Source organism: Crinia signifera, chromosome 19 (genome assembly GCF_055691185.1).
Source record: "Crinia signifera chromosome 19, ASM5569118v1, whole genome shotgun sequence".
NCBI classification, from domain to species: Eukaryota; Metazoa; Chordata; class Amphibia; order Anura; family Myobatrachidae; genus Crinia; species Crinia signifera.
In genome coordinates, this window is record NC_139226.1 from 42254137 (window position 1) to 42275116 (window position 20980).

At 42.4% G+C, this 20980-nt stretch overlaps 1 protein-coding gene across 2 annotated transcripts in view; it reads left to right on the forward strand.

Annotated features, from left to right (window-relative positions):
- Window positions 1-1087: 1087 nt before the first annotated feature.
- SYT3 (synaptotagmin 3) overlaps window positions 1088-20980 on the forward strand; it is a 216628-nt gene continuing 196735 nt past the window's right edge. The window contains exon 1 of one of the 2 annotated variants that reach the window (XM_083162445.1): window positions 1088-1374. The gene's annotated coding sequence lies outside the window, so the exon portion shown is untranslated. Of the gene's footprint in view, window positions 1375-1808; window positions 1963-20980 lie in introns of those variants that run through there. The other variant, XM_083162446.1, reaches the window with a different exon arrangement.

Here is a 20980-nt window from a genome sequence, read left to right on the forward strand (position 1 = left end):
AGATGGACAGAGGCATAGATGGACAGAGGCACAGGTGCGTGTAGATGGACAGAGGCACAGGTGCGCATAGATGGACAGAGGCACAGATGCGTGTAGATGGACAGAGGCACAGGTGTGTGTAGATGGACAGAGGCACAGGTGCGCGTAGATGGACAGAGGCACAGGTGCGCGTAGATGGACAGAGGCACAGGTGCGCGTAGATGGACAGAGGCACAGGTGCGCGTAGATGGACAGAGGCACAGGTGCGCATAGATGGACAGAGGCACAGGTGCGTGTAGATGGACAGAGGCACAGGTGCGTGTAGATGGACAGAGGCACAGGTGCGTTTAGATGGACAGAGGCACAGATACACCATAGATGGACAGAGGCACAGATGCGCTTAGATGAACAGAGGCTCAGGTGCACATAGATGGACAGAGGCACAGGTGCGCATAGATGGACAGAGGCACAGGTGCGCATAGATGGACAGAGGCTCAGGTGCGTGTAGATGGACAGAGGCACAGGTGCGCATAGATGGACAGAGGCACAGGTGCGCATAGATGGACAGAGGCTCAGGTGGCGTAGATGGACAGAGGCACAGATGCCTACATCTTCTCCCTCGCTCACATCAACCTGATATCAAGCAATGGCAATTAATTTTGAATTTGAATATTGTAACTCCTTGGTTTATTTTCATAGTTCATCCCACATGTATTCTGACTGCATCTTGGAGCACAATGTAGCACAGTACAGCACTTGTGTTACATCCACAGAACCTTCCAAAGATTTTAGACATTTTAATATACAAAGAGGTTTTTCCTTGTAACAACAGTGGTCACACTCAGCACGTTCCTCCATTCTCCCCGCAGCCCATACAAGTGCTAATAGGTTATTTTCAGATAAATTGAACAGTGCAGCTAAGCAGGTGCTATTGCCTCCTGGATTATGTCTGAGTATTTTCCCATTCCTGACAGTCAGTTTCAGAAGGATCCTGGCTGCCATCTATCTGCTGTATAGCATACAGAAGAGTAAGTGAATTCCAGGACAGGCTTCGCTCCCTCTCAGCATGCAGTAGTAATGAGAGGCAGGGAAGCGAGGAGAGAGAGAGAGAGAAGGAGAGAGAGGGAGAGAGAGAGAAGGAGAGAGAGAGATTTACACAGGCTTTGCAAAGCCAAGACTGGGAGCTAACACATCCATCCAGGAATAAGATCCAGAGGCTTGTGACCCAAAAGCTCGTCTGGATCCACAACTAGAGTATGACAAAGAGGGAGGGACACTGAGGCTGGAAGGGCTGTGACTCGGCGAATTGTAACAGGAAGGGGATGAATGATTTTTTTTCCCTTCACCCAGATCTGCTAGAGTCCTGCCTCATTGAAAGAATGCAAGCTCAGGCAGGTAAGAATCTACCGCAAACACTGGGAATGTCTGATGTCATGTTATGTTTATGTCTGCCTATAGCCAATGCACTGGGTATCCAGTTCTTAGTAGAGGTAGGACACCAAGCTCCCACCCCCCACCCCTACCCCTTTCTGGGGAAGATGCCTGTGGGGGTTTAAGTAGAGACACTGTAATTATAGATGCTGGCACAGCCATGCCCAATAGCCCAACAAGCTTACTATCTAAGTAAGAATGTATTTATTTTTTTTCATTTATTTTTTTCTCCATTGCATTTGTTGTGATAACAATAGACCAGCAATTGCATGCTGTGCCAACAGTGGTCTAATTCAATTAGGATGTAAATCAAAGCAGGAGCCCATAGACAATACATGTGTACCAGGGGCTGGCACAGCAGCTGTGTATCCATGCAATCTGCAAATCCTCTCTCCAGCACTGAGCACACACACTCCAAGCTGCCTTTCAGGTGCAGGGGCAGGCTGCCTTTTTTATTTTTTTTTTCCTCCCCAGTGTCTGGGAGACCTAGGCGAGGAATAATCCTTACTTGCACTGAGAGCGGTACAGCAGCACAGAGGTTATGCTTGGCAGGTCAGTGGGAATTACCATATCACTGGCAGCAAGCTGTTTATTATTGTATTGTTCATACCGAGGGGTAATTCAGGGCTGCATCCTACCCATGCTGATTAGGACACCACCTACAGTACAGTATATCCCCCATTTAATGATCCAATGCTGCAAGAGGACATGTCTGTGTATGAAGTCATATGTAATGATGTGACCTAAATTTTAAGCGCCTGTTGCCCTAGTATAATGCTGGAATAGACACGATGCAGAGATATTTTAGACCTCGTTCTCCTGATACTGCACAATAACACATGGTACAAAATCTATAGGGGGGGGGGGGGGGGGGTCGTATATGGTTTTAATTTTCCCTACAGAGGAGGTAAGGTTGTAAGGTTATACCACTATTGACTTGCTAATTGCTGTCTGGACATAACATGTATGTGGCTGTATTGTCTATTTACTACAGAGGGCATAGCTAATAGGCTTTTTAGGCTCCTGATCATTGGCTTTAGTTATTTATTCATCTTATAATGCAATACGCTTAGTATATCATGTCAAATGCAATTGGCAATTGTTGATTTATGTAGCACGGTATAAGAAAACAATATATAAATGACCATGCAATATAAATATCAATAAATTAGACAAAACATTACATAGGGGCCACGGTTATCTGCATCACATTGCACTGCAAATATTTTTATGTCTGGTTATGTGCTTATATTATTAGAAACTGCTGGGATCTATACTACTGTGTATTCTCTACACTCAGTTTGAGCATTTGATGTTTTGGTGCAGTGGTTGCAGTCTTTTTTACCATCTGCTAATATTCTGACAATAAAGTACAGTCAGAGTTCTAAGAGTATCCTAATGCTAATGCCTTTCACGCACTGTATACTGTGTTTATATTGCTGCTGCTTTTTTTTACTAGCCTTTGTGCTGAACTGATTGCTGTCATAGCGGATTGCTGTCCGTGGTGCTGACATGCTAGTTACTGTAGCCAGACTAGGCTTGCACTCTAGCCCAAATCACTGCAGGCGACCACAGCTGGGCTTCCTGCCTCTGCTTGGAATGTTTTACAATAGGCATAGTGTAGCTGATATCACCTGTAGGATTGAGCATGTTTTCATGTAGTCTGGCTATCCCTGCAACTTGTACCGTGACATAATCCTACCCACTCTTGATAGTCTCTTGTCTCATTTATATCTATACGAAGACTATTTTGGCTACTTAGATGGCTCACTTTACCCTGTCGTCTAGAGCAGTGGCTTTCAAACTCGGTCCTCAGGACCCCGTACTGTTCACGTTTTTCAGGTGCACTCGTTACTGAATGACACATTTTAAAAGATCTACAGGTGGAGATAATTATTATTTCACTTGATTCTGTTAGGAGACGTGCAAAACATGCACTGTGTGGGGGTGCGGAAGACCGACTTTGAGAACCTGTGGTCTAGAGTGACAAATACGATACTATGGGCTTCCGTATGCCCTCCGTTAATGATGTTTACTCTTTTCAAGTATAATGTTTAATGCTTTACTCTTTAAGCATAACCATTAAATGGTTGCTGTTAAAAATGCCGGTCATTTATTTCTATTATCCTGCCAGCAAAATGATATTGAATGTCATTTTAAAGAATAATTTATGCTTCATTTTCGTATGTATGTCATTGGGCGCAAATGGTATATCTAATGTATATTGTCATTCAGCAAGGTTAATCTGAATGAGTAATGATGTTTAGGGTTCCGGAATAATGAATGAACACACTGAGGAATTATTATTCCAGGAAAATTTGGACAGATGTGTTTTGTTTCAGTCGGTGTGTAATTTGCTGTTTTATATTGCATGGCTTTTGTCTAGAGAGTCCTTGTTGACTTGTTATATTCTTGCTTTATAAATGAATTTACTTTTTATTCTATTTTAATTGTGCTATTCTATGTTTTAGTTTCAACTCTCTGTAAAACATTTGTAGTCATTAACCACTTACCGCAGTAGAAGACACAGCAGTATCAGTAATTAAGAAGGTTTTAATGTGCTTGTTGAGTGGATACAGTATTTTTATTCTGTGTATGATGAAAAATGCTGTTTGGTGTGTTTATCGTGTTTAATACAGAGAAGGGAGAAATACACAGATAACTGTACGACTATTCACTAGCAACTACATTGAATAAAGTACTGAGAGTGTACTGGTTAGCATTACTGCCTCACAGCACTGAGGTCATGTGTTTCATTCCCACCATGGCCCTAACTGTGTGGAGATTGTATATTCTCCCCGTACTTGTGTGGGTTTCCTCCGGGTATTCCGGTTTCCTTCCACAATCCAAAAATATACTGGTAGGTTAATTGGCTCCCAACAAAATTAACCCTAGAATGTCTGTGTTTGCGTGTATTTAGGGCAAGGAATATAGATTGTAAGCTCCACTGGGGCAGGGACTGATGTGATGTTCAAATGTCCTCTGTAAAGCGCTGCAGAATATGTGTGCGCTATATAAGAAACTATTAATAAATAAATAAATAAGTACTCATCTAACTCCTATCGTGGAAGATAGTGTTAATACTGTAATATCCTTTTTTTTTTTTTTTTGACAAATTCACTTGGCACTCAATGGGTTAAAAGTGTTTGAAGAAAAGGACTTAGATGATAGGAAGTATTGATTATATTACACGTTTATACTACAATTATTCCATCTTATATAAATATTTGTTTCATAGTGAAAACTTTATTTGGGTGCAATATATCAACCACTTTTTTAATTAAACACTCCCTTAGAACAGTCGACAACGCCAAGGATTGTATTAATAAACTGAAGGATTATCACGGCGATATATATTTCATCGTCAGCACAGTGTATTGAATAAAAGTTCTGGACTCATCAGGATGCCAAAAAAAGGTTTTGCATGGTAAATTTATTTCAAAGACACATGCCATATAAATAAAGAATCCCCGTCACATGAATGTAAACATTAGTTATAAAACGGCTCTACAACCGAGATGGTTATTGGGTTTATGATATTAGCTACTAATCCCACATTCTGTAGATAGATAGAAAGATAGATCTATAGATACCATTTATACTGTAGATAGTACAGGCTACCCTGATTGGCCTTATAAGGACTCTTAATAAAACTGTACTCCAAACATTGTGTGGTTCTTATACAGTACGTACTCATCGTATTGAGCCTGGATATCAGGGCATTCATGCAAGAAAATATGTGCTGAGACCATTGAGTGCCCAGTGCAATATAGACTACCGACAGTGTAGTCTATATTTATCTTATTAGAAATATACATATAAATAACATATAACAATCTACATTCTGATACGTTAAAGATTTCTATTGGCAAGTTCGAGTGAAAACTAAAACAATACAAAACAAAATACAGGTTGAGTATCCCTTATCTAAAATGCTCGGGACCAGGAGAATTTTGGATAACAGATTATTCCGTATTTCAGAATATTTTAATATTTCAATGATGTATCTTGAGGTATCCTGCATTTATGTTGTACAAACACATCAAACACATGACATAAACACAAATATATATTTTATTTGTGCATAAAACAAGGTTTCAAAACATGAAACAAAGTTTGTGTACAATCTCAGGCACTGAATTTAAATGCCAAGCAATTATTGTCTTGTACATATATAGTGCCGGTTACATATCATTCCCTCAGTAGTGCTGTTACAGATGTCCCCAGTAATGCCAGTCACATATCATGTCCCCAGTAGTGCTTTTAGCAAAAAAAAAAATATTTTTTGTTCACTTTCTGGAATGTAGGGTTTTCGGAATAATTCGGATAACGGATATGGGATACTCAACCTGTAATATAAGAATCGGAATCCACTGAAAGTGGCGCAATCCCTATAGCATGATCATCCATCAGCCAACCTGTGCTCATGCCGAGGAGGTCCTGGTAGGTAGGAACCTGGAGGGGGGGTTAGACAAATGAGGAAGGAAAAATCACCAAGCTAATCCTGCTGGGGTGTTCTCTTCCACCTATGGGAAACTAAAAGGGCCATAAAATCCCCACTTTCCTTAGAACCCTCTCATACATTAATAGCTGGAGCACTTATGTTTTGAAAATAGGATGTGAATGAGCCGTGTTGGACTGGGGCATAAGGGACCCATGGGCAGAATGCAGTGATAGGGGCCCATGCTTATAGGTGTGGACAGCCTACAGAGGGGGTGCGACCTGCCACCACAGAGGCTTGGATATTAATAACAGCAATTCAACATAGTCCTGTGCAGTATAATGTATCATATATGTATAATTCAAATACACAGCCTGGAACCTGATCCCAGGAGGAGGGGGAGGGCCCTCAGGCAGTGGAGCCTCCTGGGGGTTTCCGCCGGGCCAGTCCAGCCTGGCAATGGCCTAATTCAGATCCTGGCATAGCAGCTTCACATGTTGCTGATGTTGTGTACGTTATGCACGTCTTCCGTTGTTGGACGCACCACAGCTGCAGTCCAACCACCTCAGAATCAGGCCTATGGTTCCTCAATTGTGTTGTTCACTCCTAACCAGGTCACAACTTTGTTATAATAACGCCAGAGTGTGCCTTGAGTCTAATATACATGTTTTAGTTAAGTTTCTAAAGTCAGAATAATTTATGTGCCCTAGTTTGCATGGTAAATTTAACTTCAAAACCATTTTAGGTTATTTGATTTAAAAGGATTACTGGGCACCGATTTCAAAATAATTAAATTTCTATATATTTTGGAGAACACATATGCTGGCTCATATCTTGCAGTATTACATATGCTTTTCTTCTTCTGACTGTTGCACATATTACTGTCTCCCATAGTTATAACTGCATTAAATTTTCAATCAGTCACAACATTTGAAATGCAGAGGGCATGATTCATTGCGACACACTCTGCTGCATGCCTCGGCCTCATCCTTACTCAAAAAGACGAAGTTGGCATTGTGCAGGCAAACAAAAGTCATTCAATTAGTGGAGGAAAAATAATAATAGTAATAATAACATAATGATAATTCTGTGTGCGTGTGTATATATATATATATATATATATATATATACATATATATACATATACAGGTACATACTGTATATTGTGGCAGAGACAGCAAATCTCCACATGAGAGTATTAATCTGGAAGATCCAGACCGGGTTTTGGAGCAGTAGCAGAAGCAAGGTTGGGTAATCAGAAGCACCTGTGATCTTCTGATGTAAGTGTTTCCAGGTCAAAGGGTAAATGCTCTTGATGGTATATTGGCTGCCAAAGCGATGGGCCGGGGTTTGGGCTATGGTAGGGACAACTGTAGCATTTGCAAGTCTCTGTTCTATGCTGTAATTACCTTTCTGCTGCTGCCTGTAACTTACTTGCATGGGGAATTTATCTGGTATGCTGTGACCTGCTTTACAAAATAAATACCAAAAACTTCATCTGCATCCTCATGTATGTGATCCTTTTCACTATACTGTATGTATATATATATATATATATATATATATATATATATATATATATATATATATATATTAGTGGTGTGGTTACTATATTAAACACACAGTCCGTAAGAGTGATCCAATTTCAATAAAGCAAAGAAAAGTTAATCTGATATTTGTTTATTTGATTCTTCACAGATAAAATGGCAACATGGAAAGTTTCAACGCATTTCGTCTTTAGAAAGACTTCATCAGGGGAATAACGTTACAATCTTCCTGCTGATCTAGAATTTCATAATATCCTCATGGAGGTCATGAAAATCTTTTTCTTTTTGACCTAATTTAAAATTTCTCCTAAATGAGCTATTTAGATACCAGAATTCTATAAGATAATGAATAAACCGTATACTTTTTTTGGTAAGCCTATCTGGCCAATCACTGTAGAACTAATACAATTACCAGTGAATAAGTTGGATATATGTTCATCTGGGACTAATAGGAGCAATTGGGGCCTCTTTCTAAGTCTTTCTAAAGACGAAACGCATTGGAACCATTTTATCTGTGAAGCATCAAATAAACAAATATCGGATGAACTCTTCTTTGCTTCATTGAAATTCGATCACTCTTACGGCAGCCAATGTGGTTGGGCAGCCAATTTCTAATTGCTTTATTCATTTACTTGTACAACTTGCCTAGTGCGTAGTAGAATATTGGGGTAATATATATATATATATATATATATATATATATACAGTATATACAGATGATCCACACTCACATGTAGCATAAGTCATTAGTGGGATACTCCTTTAAGGCAACATAATCCATGTTCCACATATATGCAGAAATAGGGCCCGATTCACACCCGGAATGCAGGGCTGACGATTATGGAAAGGCTGTACATGTGCATGGTATGCTGTGTGCATGCACAGGATCCCTTTATGAATGGAATATGTGAAAGCTAGCTGCACGGGCCACTCGCAAGGTGATTGACAGGCGCTGGGCATTTGGCGGCCTAACGCTGGAGCTTTAAGTGAGTGTCCCAGAAAACGCAAGCATTCCCTGGCAGTTGGGAGGGAGGGCCATTGACATCAGCAGCGGCCTCCTTCTCCCCAGGGCCTTCGCAGTGCTGAATAAGGCTAGATTTAGCCTCTGAGGAAAACTGCAGGTAGCAGTTGAAACAGCTGTCATATAATATGACTAAAGGCCCGTTGTATGACCCGTTTCAACAGGTGATACAAATGGGTCGTTCTGAAGAGCTCAGTCGTGGCACTGTGATAGGATGCCACCTTTGCATGGTACTGTGAAAGGATGCCACCTTTGGGTGGTACTGATAGGATGCTACCTTTGCGTGGTACTGTGATAAGAGGCCACCTTTGCAATAAGAGGGTTCATGATAATTCATCCCTGCAGGATATTCCATGTTCAAATGTAAGTGACATTATTAGAAAGTGGAAGTGTTTAAGAACAAAGGCAACTCAGCCAATGCTCTGTGCGATGGGGGGCCTGTCCATGAGCTATCTCTTTTTAAAATCCTGCAGAAAGTAGCCCAAAGGCTTATATAGATGGTGTTGGTTGTTGGGAACAAGCTCTGATGTACATACTTTATGGGGATATCATATTTTCACATGTCGCAAACCTCTGAATATGGCAGTTTTGGGAGGGTTGACCATGTTTTCTGCTGGATAGAACCTGCTCGAATTGTGACGGGTCAATGCATTCCCTCTATTTCAATGATGGCAACTGTGCTTCATCTACATGTTTTGTATGTTTTTATTGCAATCTCATATAATTACCCAGCATTCTTTGTTCTCTTGTTTAGAAATTATTACCATGTAGAGGAGACATAAAATATAGAAATGAGGGCCAATGAAGTTGATTTCGGAGCAAATGAGCGATTGGGGGCCATTTTGTAGCTGATTCTTCATCTAACACATTAACAATTTTCTTTCAGAACCTTATGGTATATTTTCAGTGTACTGAATGACAATAACAATACACATATAATATATGTGTTGTGTACAATGGATGTAAATTTCTAGGATTTATTCCAGAGCCAGACCCCATCTATAACAACATGACGGGCCTTTAAAACCTGGGCCACCAAGTAATCTGTCTGATGCTGGTGTGCTTGGCCAAGATTGTGGAGTTGTCACCATGAACCCTTGTCAATACCAGGTCCTTCTGCAGATATGGTCATGCCATGAGGATGTAACCGGCATCCTGATAGTCAAGATCCCAGTGACTGGAAGACCGGTGCCGTAATCACGACACATAATATTTGGTGTTATTCACATTGGCTCAGTAAGCAGCGAAAATCATTGCTTATGGAGCGCTGATACACACACCCCCACCGCCAAATCCCCTCGGTACCATGCAAAAGGGAAGTGTTTACTATCATTCGATGGTCAGAAAACTGACTTTTATTTCCTCCACAAATCGCTGAAGGAGGGGCAGGCGCTAATGTCCTGTGACAACAGCCACCCAGCCCCAGCAGGCATCGGCCCTCCTTCGTTGCCATGGAAACACCCAGCGATTTTCATAGGGATGCCCAAAAATGGGGCGTTCCCATGGTCCAGTTAAGTTTCTGTTTCTGTCCAGTGTGTAACTTGCCGAAGACGTTGGGTGCCGGGATTTGCACATGGGCAGAAATGCAGCAAACCCCCGACCAATGGTGCTGGGGCCGAATTCAGAATCAGCCCCTTTGTCCAGTGTTATGAAATAATAAATAAGTCATCTTTATAGCATGATATGAAATCTAAGCATTTACTATATAGAATATGCATTTTGCAATTTGCATGTGTTACAATATTTTCACTTTGCGCATTTCTGTGCATGCGCTGGGTGCGTGCTTCCATGGCAAACAGACTGTTCGCTGGGTGGGCCGATGGTGCGGGGGGCAGGCAGCTGACATCACCGGATGTCAGCTGCCCGCCCACTTCCCTCCGAATGTGTGCTCTGAGCAACCTTAGATCTGCGTGCAAGTTCCACATAATTCGATGGTTGGCGACCATAGAATGATGTGGGTGTTACCGCGCAGGCTGCGAATGGATGTTTATGTAAAACATCCATTGGCAACCAGTGCGAAGGTACGCGCATTGCAAATGGGCCGGCATGTCACCATTCGCAAGGGGGATCTGGTTCACTCACAAGGGTGAGAATTTGCATGCGAGCGAAAGAAACAGAATAAGGGCCTTAGTATTCTTACCCAAGTGAATAAAAGTTTATTATGCACCAGGAACGTCTGTATCCCAACCATTTGTAGCTAGTGACCATGCAGGCAGTGGGGCTCGTATACTGTATGTATTGTACAAAAGGCGGCAGTGGGTGGTGTATGCTAACCTTTTCACACTGGGGCACATTATAAAGCCGACACTGATTTCTCTCTTCTCATGCTGTGCCTGTGATTTAACAACAGTCTGCAGCCTCTGTAGCATTTTCTCATCATTAGATCTCACAGGGCTGCAGTTACTTAAAGGAGAACAAATTGTCTTTTCAAATAAAAATGTTACAGATCAAGGGTGACAGTTTTTTTCCCTTTTATGTAATTGCCCCCCACCCCCACCTGATTGAATATGACTTACTATTTACTATTTCTTATGTCTTCCATGGGGGGCAATATATGACCTAGTTCCAACTTCAAACTCATCTACCATGTGCTGGAGAAGTCATTGCAGTTGCTTAAAACAATGTAGCAAAGATATTGGTATGAGCTTTAGCCAGGACCGGATGAAGGTCCTAATGGGCCTGGAGCTGACAATGTTCAAGAGCCTATTATGAGAGGTGGAGGAGGTGATGCCAATACCATGTAGGTATGTAGAACCCATACACTATAAGCCCCAATGTCTCCCTAAATATAGAATATTACATAAACTGCATAAATGTATAAAATAAGAATGCAATTATAATACATATGATTTATGGCCAACCATGTGGCCATCTGGTATCTGTCTGGTGTTCATCATGCTGTCATGGGCCAATTTATATGGGAAGGCCCAGAGCTGCAGCTCCATCCGCTCCATTGTTAATCCAGCCTTGGCCTTAGCGATGCCTTGTCTCCCATTGGCTGCAATAGGTATAAGAAAAGGACTACCAACCCACAGCCTATCCAATCATTTTGCAGAGAAACATGGAAGAAATCCAGAAGAACTGAAAATCAATGCAATTGAACAAGTCACCATAAACCAGAGAGGAGGAGATCATATAAAAAACCTCAAACAAATTGAAACCAAATGGATATATGAGTTGAACACTCTCCATCCAATGGGACTGAAATTTACATCGAATTAGCAGCATTTCTAGACTAAATACACATTCACTGATTTTAGCGTGTATATATCTTTAAGTCACCTCACACATGTGCTTGCCACCAAAAGATGCTACCATTTCCGTTTTTTAAATAAAGTTGTTGAAATAAAGAAAGAAAAAAAAAGAATAAATACCAAACAGGAAACACTATCAGGCATCCTTGAAAAAGAGAGTTCCACTCTCGAAACGCGTTGGAAGCCCGGGGAAGCTGATACCTCACACACCGCCGAAACCGGAAGTCGTTGCACCCAAACTTCTGGTCACAAACGGCCGGCGTGCGGAGGTCCGGAACGAGCGCCACGTGGAGAAGACAGAAGGCCAGAAGACCTAGGTAAGCTTAGGGATAGATAGGGCATCCTAGGTTCTTCAAAAATAGTGCCGGAAGACTCACACTGCTCGGATCCCCAACCAAACTGCTCATAAAGAGGTGCAAGCATTTTAATTTCTTAAATGGCAAAATACATTTTACCTATTTTTATCCATTATCCCACACATATTTTACCATACTCAAATGCTTTTAAACTTACTCTTTAAATTCTGCAATAGGTTTTGACCAGCTGCCGGTAGAGTTGCGCTGTTTGAGCGCAAGACTATAGTTAAAATTTACCTCCATGTGGAAGAGACTGTTGCATTCCTGTCCACATGTGGAAGGGTATTTAAGGAACGATGGCTAAGATGAGTCGCCAGCTGTTTTACAGCATCTACAGAAGCTCAAAGTCCTTGGATGCATTAATGTACACCAGGGGAGGCATTTGGATAAAGCCGCAGATAGGCGACCCCTAAAAGACGCTAATCTCTTCGCATTGGCCTCCGTCTCTGAATCAGGCCTATGGTGGCTTATGTTATAGTGTCCAGGACACTGGCTGATTTCAAAAGGTTTTTTTTTTTTTTAAAGCGCCAATCATTTAAAAGGCAAAATTGGATTGGTTAAATTGCCATGTAAGCAATTGCTGCTTTCAAAAAAAACATCTGAGATCATCACATTCTTTAAATGCATTTTCTTTATTTGATTTTAATTTTGTTTCTAGTGGGTAAGGTTTCTTTAAGAAAGTTCTGTAGTTTTTTAAAGGTTACTAATTAAGGTGGATGTTTTAATTATTTCGCTATTGGCTCCTTGTCTGTATTTTGGGATGAAAGCAGCTAAACGTTAGTACGGTTGTGCCAATTAGTTGTTGTATTAGTGATTTGTTTCATTTAATGCTGGAACAATGCCTTTGCAAAGTGTGACATGACAGATCACCTGAAGTCCCTGATTGGGGAAGGAGACTCTGTTCCAGATGTGCATGGGACAAGTACTGTAAGATTGTAATTGCAGGAGGCAGGCGCTGCTTAGAAACCTTTCACTGACCTCAAGTAGGGGTTCTGAATTCACTCTACAAATCTACATGTCTACAGCTGTGTATGAAACAATAGGGGGTTATTCAGCTGTAGACATGTAAATTTGTAGAGCGAATTCAGAACCCCTTCTTGAGGTCAGTGAAAGGTTTCTAGAGCAGCGCCTGGAATTTAATTCCCGGGTTTGTCTCTGCATTTCTGGTGTGAAAGGGGTATAAGTCCTTAGGGCCCCTGATGCACTGTGCCTGCTGCACTGATGGTAGCTCTGCCTCTGCACTATTTGTACAAAGATGGAGCAATACACTGCCATTTAACTACCTGGAAGATACAAATCCAGTTACATAGATATGGCTAACCACAGAATCAACAAGTCCGTGTTCACCAAGTGCTCTGTACTTCATGATCATTTAAATATATCATCTTGCAGACTGTGGAGAGGTGGAGCAGGCAGCGCCCATTAAATAAAGCGATGAGGTTCTATCCCTCATTCCTGTTCTGTGGGAGCCTATATAATGCTATCTTAGTGATCCCAATATAATAATAATCCCCTAGCCCACTATTATATAATAAATGTATTCTATACATTTATAGCTTTTATGGACCCTCCTCATTGAGACCTCAGCCTTGGGCTGACCAGCCCGATGTTGGTTCCAGAATGACACCACACTATAGGGATTCCCGTTGTAGAGTGACCATTCCAATCCTTCCGGTATGATCACCGCTGTTCCAAAGGAAGAAGAAAAAAAGATTGTCTTTTTTTGCTGGCGCACTAAAGAAAGAAATTGAATCCTATTAAAATATAGCTTTTAATCATATCTCAAATAAGGGCCCACCAGGATTTACCCCTGTTCCCCAGTGGGTCATTCTGGCCAACATCAGCAAGCACATGAGTTTCATTGGTCATAAGCCAGGTAGAGTAACCCAGGAATCCCATTTATTACTGCAACCAGCCTTAGGAAAATCCCAGGTAACATTAAGGGGCATGGACACAGGTCAGACAACCCATTCACACCAACTCACTACTCATGGTTTTCCCTGATACTTGGCTCTTTGAGAAAGGACTAGAAGGGTCAGGAAACCCAGGAAAGCGGGGCAGCAGGGGAGGGGGGCATCGGCAGGAGGTCAGCGGCGGAATGTCATTGTTGGGGGTCAGTGACGGGGGGTTAGCGGTGGGCGGATTTGCAAAAAGGGATGTCAATATCAGGTGTCAACGGCAGGGGGGTCTGCGGCAGGTGGCACCAGCTGGGGGGGGGGGGGTTGGCGAACGACATGCATTACCCAGGTTTACCCACTAAACACCCTGCTTGTTTCCTGGGTAAGAACCCTGGGTCACTAGACCCGGGATTTTTACCTTGTCACCATTTACACTGACAAATTCCCCAGGTTGGTACGCGTTCACGTGCAAAAAGTAAAACCTGGGATTTGTAGGTCAGTGGAAAAGGGCTATAATTCCATTTTACGGCCTTGCTACTGTGTTTCCAGTTTGGGAAATAGCTATCGGACATTTACTGACACGTATCAGAATACAGGCCATTATGTCATAGGAAAATACCTTGGTGGCTACGCTGATGTGCATCGTTGGGTTATCTCTGCTCATCACTAAAATGAGCTTTTATCAATAAGAGGATAATATCAAGAATTTAACAAGCTGCAAATTCCTTGCAGCAAGCTTATAAACTGAATGTAGAGCTTTTAGTAAGGGACCACAATGCGGATAAATATAGAAAGTGCAAATGCATGGAGAAATTCTTTCTAAGTATATTTATAAAATGACGAAGCTGTGCAGATAGGAAGCATTCAGATTCACTTCATTAATTAAGAATGAAGAAAACAATAATTTACCTTCGTCATACTGTTTTCCCCCAAAGAGCAGACTGCATATCATGGGTCACTAATTCACATAACACAACTACTGTATCTTAGGGGCCTATTTTTTTAAAAATAACTTTTACTTAAATAATGTAAAATAAGGTGTTTTCACACATTTTTTTTGCTTAATTTTAGCATCACCTGAATGCATTACAGGGCTTTTGTAGCAGTTTTCATGAAAATCTGCTCCAAATCATTTAATCTGCATATTTAAACCACCAGATTGCATTTCTCCTACTTATAATGGGAAATGCGATCTGGACAAATTTAATAAAAAAAAGAATTAAAACGTTTTGACGTAGTTCTCAAGAACTATTTTGTTGGGTCAGAATCTAAAGTTCCCTAAACTGTTAGAATTTGATTTTTTATAACTGTCTCTTCTGGAATCACAGAGCAACATTACATGTAACATTTGGGTTTTCGGTACCATAGCAAACTGGCATTTGGGTCAGCTGCAATATAACACACTGGGATTTGAGTTTACAGAACAATGGCACTTAGGCCGCTGATATCTATGCTGCATCCCCTTCCATGTTGCAACATGCCCCCCCTGTTGAGGTTAGGTTGTGTGTGTGTAGGGGGGGGGGGGTAGCACTAGGGGGAGGGTTAAGGATTATGAATATGAATAAAAAACACTGGAGAGCTGCAGTATTGGACAACCACGCTCTAAGTGACTGCCACATGGCCCCCAGGACAAAGGAGAAGACGACGTTGGAGCCACCGTTACCAGAGGGACAAGTTAAGGAGCCTTTAGAAAACCAGGGACTGGTTGTCAACAGTTTGTCATGTCACCATATCACCCATGTAATCAGAATAAACGTCAGTCACTATCAACATGCAATTGGCCAACAGTTCAGTCGTGTAGACATTCTCATGTCAATGTGATGATGGTTGGTTGATCACTGGCGGCAGGTCATATCACTCCCATGACACATTGCTGTGATCCCATGACACTGGCACATTGGCAATTTGGGTTCTAAAAACAATGGCACATAGGCACTATGGTTCCCAGAACAATGACACACTGGTACTTGTGATCCCAGAACAATGGCATCTATTTGAGACACTTTGCATCACAGTAGGTGCCATTTAGGGTAACAGCTAAAAATGTTTGGTCCTAATTGCTATAGTGAATACAGAAAAGTAGTCTTCCATTAGAGAACAGAAGCTTCCTGAGTGGGAGACTAAATTTAATAGATACAACTAGTCATTGTGCCCACTTACTGTGGTAGCTTAATGAGTGGTATAGTAGATCATGGATGTTGGTCTAATGGATTTTTAAACAGACCTGATGGACATCTGATCAGTTCTGATCCAAACAGTGATTTCCACCCTAATTGGCTAAAACAAGATTCATTGTACAAATTGTTGTTCATAGTCAATATAAGAACGTAATTCTTCTGCAAATCTCCTATTCTATGTGATATTCAGACACTTTTGTTTTAGATTGTCTTAGACAACAGGTCATAAGAAACAAGTGCTTAATCTGAAACCTTCTTGCATAAAGTATAACCATAAATACATAGCTATTATCAATACCTGTATGTTTGTTGCATGAAATACATATTTGCTAAATGACTACATCCAGTGGTGGTTTTTACCTATGGGCTGCAGGGCTGCAGCCCCTCCAGGTAAAATCTGCCACTGTCCTCTGCCTAAGTGAAGCTAGATGCAGCCTGTGAGACTGCTCTTTCTTCACTGTGACTGGCAGTGACTTCCTATTGGAAGTCCGACCTGCCACTCACCCAAGGCAGTCCCATTGGGAGGTGTTCCCTTTCTTCGGAATGCCTCTATATGGGCTGCTCAGCAGAAGCCCATAAAAGCCCATGCGCCGGCCCCACAGCGGGGACTGGCAGTGCCAGCCTGGAATGGGATCGGCGGTAGCAGTGGCGGTATCGGGACCAGGAGCATGGTGACAGCGGCAGTGGAGGGGGGCGCATGGTGGCAGAGGTGGGGGTGCATTGCAGCAGCCCCCCTCCTCCGCAGAGGTAAGAGCCGCCTCTGACTACATCTCATGTATTTGGCCACATTCTCAGATGGTCAGTTATTGGTAATGTTACTGTGGTAAATATGTGAAGAACGAGTTGAGAATAATACACAATGAGACCATATGGTTCTAATTTTTTAATTCCTGCTTAGTGGCAAAACATCATGTATTTAGTTTTACAAATATGGTGTCTTCTAGCTCTCAGTGGTTAACAATGGGATGGATGGAACTGAAGCTCCAGGTCTCCACATAAAGTAGGCCCAAAATCATGACAGCAGGGTTATCACCAGACAGGCTCCAGCTGCCCCATAGTTGGCTATAAATTAGAATTATTAATATTGTATTTCTATTTTTACACATTTATGTAATGTTTGTACTTTTATATATTTAGGTAGACACTGGGGCATAAAGTTTATAGGTCCAACATGCCTACATGGCATTGGCCTCATCTCCTCCACTTCTCATACAGACAGAGCCATCCTCATCTATCCCTTTAATAGTATAAGCCAGAGCTGTTGGATTGAATCCTCTGCAAATCCCCTGCTGTATTGTTCTATGTATTGTATTGCAGCTGAGAACAATAGATAATACACCGTGGTGAGCTGTGGCTCACAAGAGAAGGCTAGTTGAAGAAGGCTCCATCTGTATTTGGCCCTTCAACATTTTTCAGCTCCAGGCCCATTAGGCCCTTAATCCAGCCCTGATGAATGGAGTGTGCATGGACGGATGTAGATTAGCTACCATAATGCCCATAAATGAGTTTCAAAATTCAGATGACTTTTTTTTCCATTGCAGATTGGGAGGTTGTGCACTTATGGGGGTGTCCTTACTCTATGGTATCCACAAAGACTCTGATTTCTATGCCGGAGGTCATTGGACATTACCTATTACCAGAGCCGGCACTAGGAATATGCATGTTGGGCAGCTGCCTAGGGCATTTGGAATGCATAGGGGCATTCAAATATCACTGTGTACAAAATCCAAATTGTGCACAATTCTGAATCAGGTCATGTTTGTTACAGTGGCGTAACTATAGTCCCGCAGCCCCCGCGGTGGTGGGAAGGCGCTAAGAAGGTGTGGGCGCCGGGGGGTCTGCGGGGCTATAGTTACCTGCTGGTGTCCGCCCGCCGGCTGGCTACTCCTGTGCCGGGTTTTCCGGCTAGCTGTCAGTGTGGCCAGGCCGCTCCCCCTGCTGCTGCCGGCCGCCGGGTAGGTGAGACGTCTCCTACTTTTAAACATGCTCCCCACACTGGCTGTCTGGCTTCCCGGCTGCCAGCGATGCGCACCCCGCCTGCTGTTACCTCCTGCCGCTGGCGCTTCTGTCCTGCCGGCTGCTAACAGAAAGTGACACACGGCAGCCATTTTCCGAGTCACTTTTTATTAGCAACCAGAGCCGGGGACCTGCCAGAAGTGCCAGCGCTAGGAGGTACCGGCCGCGGAGGGTATGGAGGGTACGGGGGGGGGGGGGGGGGGCGCTGCCTCAATTTGTGGCTGGGGGGAGAAAAATTAGAATTAGTAGTTACTCCACTGGTTTGTTATGCCGCTTGGCAGTCTGAATGCACAAACTAGGCAGACTCACAGAGACATAGGAACAGTGCAAACATCAGTAGTGAACAAGTACTAACACTAAAACAGACTGGGAGCATACACATAATACACAGAGAGGATACTGGGGGAACTCACAGGCGCAGGTAGGGGCTGGAAGTATGAGAGCCCAAGGGATAGAGCGTCTCCCAGTATCAGAGAATAGGTATCTCTCTGGTAACAGGAGAGATACCTATAGTGGAGCTCGGTGTAATGCTTCGACACGTGAATGTACTTGTTGCTATAGGCAACCTCAGTCCCAACAGGGTACTACAGAGGGAGGCCTATAGATTCCTAGGTCAGAGATGAAGAAGACCATAGGAAAATATCCTAAACCCATACCCCTCGCTTGCAGTACACGGGTTCAGCTAGCTGCCACCAAGCTGACACCCGTGGGCTCTGCCAGTGTCGGAACTTATGAGTGGTTGGCCCAGGTGCAAAACTACATTTTTGGGCCTTCCTTTTCTTCTCCAATATGCCACACAGCAGTTGGCGTCAGCAGCAGGCCCCTTAGTCCTCAGGGGCCCTGGGGCAATGCACCTGCTGCACCAATGGTAGTTCCGCCTCTGGGCTCTGCACTGAGGGAAAGGGTAAGATATCAGGACCTGAGCTCACCTGCAGCACACAAGTTCAGCTAGCTGCCACCAAGCTGACACCAGTGAGTGCTGCACAGTGAGAGCGGTAACACAGGAAATAAGGGAGTGTAACAGTAAGCTAGCTGGATCTACAAGGTGGTACAGGGACCCAGCTGTTACAGTCACAACTCCTGATTACGGCTAGGTCTGGATCAAGGCGTAAAGACGCAAACTCCAAGACCTATATTACTGTAATCAACATACAATACAATTGCTAGAATCTAACTAGGCACAGGACAAGGCTGACTAGCTATCTGACTAGGATTCTGCAGCACCTGCCTAGCCTGAGAGGAAGGTTTATATAGCAGGTGCTGCCACGCCCCACTTAGACATCACAGACTGTGAGCACAAAACCAGTGCTGGATTCCCTGCTATGAACAGATTGCCTGTCACCACTGCAACAGTAAAAACCCGAACCGGAGTATCAGCTGCGCTCAGGTTACTTTGTATATTTATGAATTTTGTTATATTGTTTCTGGTTATCTTGGGAACTCCCTTTTCTCTTATACTGTATGTGTTTATACTAAATTAAATGTTAAACACTTTTTATGCTATTACGGTTCACATTGTTAACTATTTATGGGACAGTTGAATTTATATCTATTTAGCCTATTTATTGCATATTATGATGATTTTGAGTTTATTCTCTCGTAAACAGCTGCTTTTTAATACATTTGCTGTATCAATTTATTGAAACAATTGCTAACAGCTCCTAATGTGCATCATTAAGATTTAAATAAATATTGGTGTGTATTTAAGTCATGGTAATAATTTGACCAAACATTCACCAAATTCAGACTATATACCATACCTTATTCAGAGTTGAATCTGCAAAATCTTTCTCAAATGGGCAAAACCTTACTGCACTGCAGGTGGGGCAGATGTAACATGTGCAGAGAGTTACATTTGGGTGAGTTATTGTGTTTCTGTGCAGGGTAAATACTGAGGAGCAGATTTATTAAGCTCGGTGAAGTGATAAACTGTCTGGTTTTTATCACCGGCCAATCAGCTCCTACCTGTGTAGTTACACGCTTGGTTTGAAAAATGACAGGTAGGAACTGATTGGCCGGTGATAAAAACCAGACAGTTTATCACTTCACAAGCTTAATAAATCTACCCCTGACTGCTTTCTTTTACCCTACAATTTAGATTTCAGTTTGAACACTCACCCAAATCTAACGCTGTGTACACGGTGCGATTCTGGCTATCAATTTGGACTATAAATCGAAATCGACCAGAAAGTTAGTCAGAATCATACAGTATTTTGCCGCATTCAATGCCATGCCAATGCACGCCCCCATTTAGTATTTATAGCATAGACTGTGTGAATGTATTTGGCCTAGGGCAAAGTAGCAAGTTATTCTAAATCTAAAGTGCATCTAAAGCGCAGTTAGCCAAAATCTTATAGTCAAAATTGGATAGTCAAAATCGACCATGAGCCAGAATCGCTCTCTGCACATGTTACATCTGCCCCACCTGCAGTGCAGCATGGTTTTACCCATTTGAGAAAATGTTTGCTTTTCTGAATCAGGCCCATGGTCTATAGCAGTAGTTCACAATCTTTTTTCAATCACACAACACCCTAGAATATTTGATTCATGACATCCCTAGGCCAAAAGTGAGATAAATTGAAGTTAATTGCGTTTATATGTCAACCCTAGGTTCCGTTATGGTGAAGGACATACTTCTCCTCATGTTTTAGGATTGGAAACCACAAGCAATGTTTTTCTTATTTTATGCTACTGAACTCAGTTTGGGAACCACTGGTCTATGGTTTATAAATAGAACTGGATGACAATGGTGCTCTGTGGTAAAGTTGGAGTAGGGCTGAGTTTTCAGGTAAAATAATAAGTATAGTGGGAATTCTATGTGCAACAATTACAAATTCCACTTAAAAAATATGCAAATTTC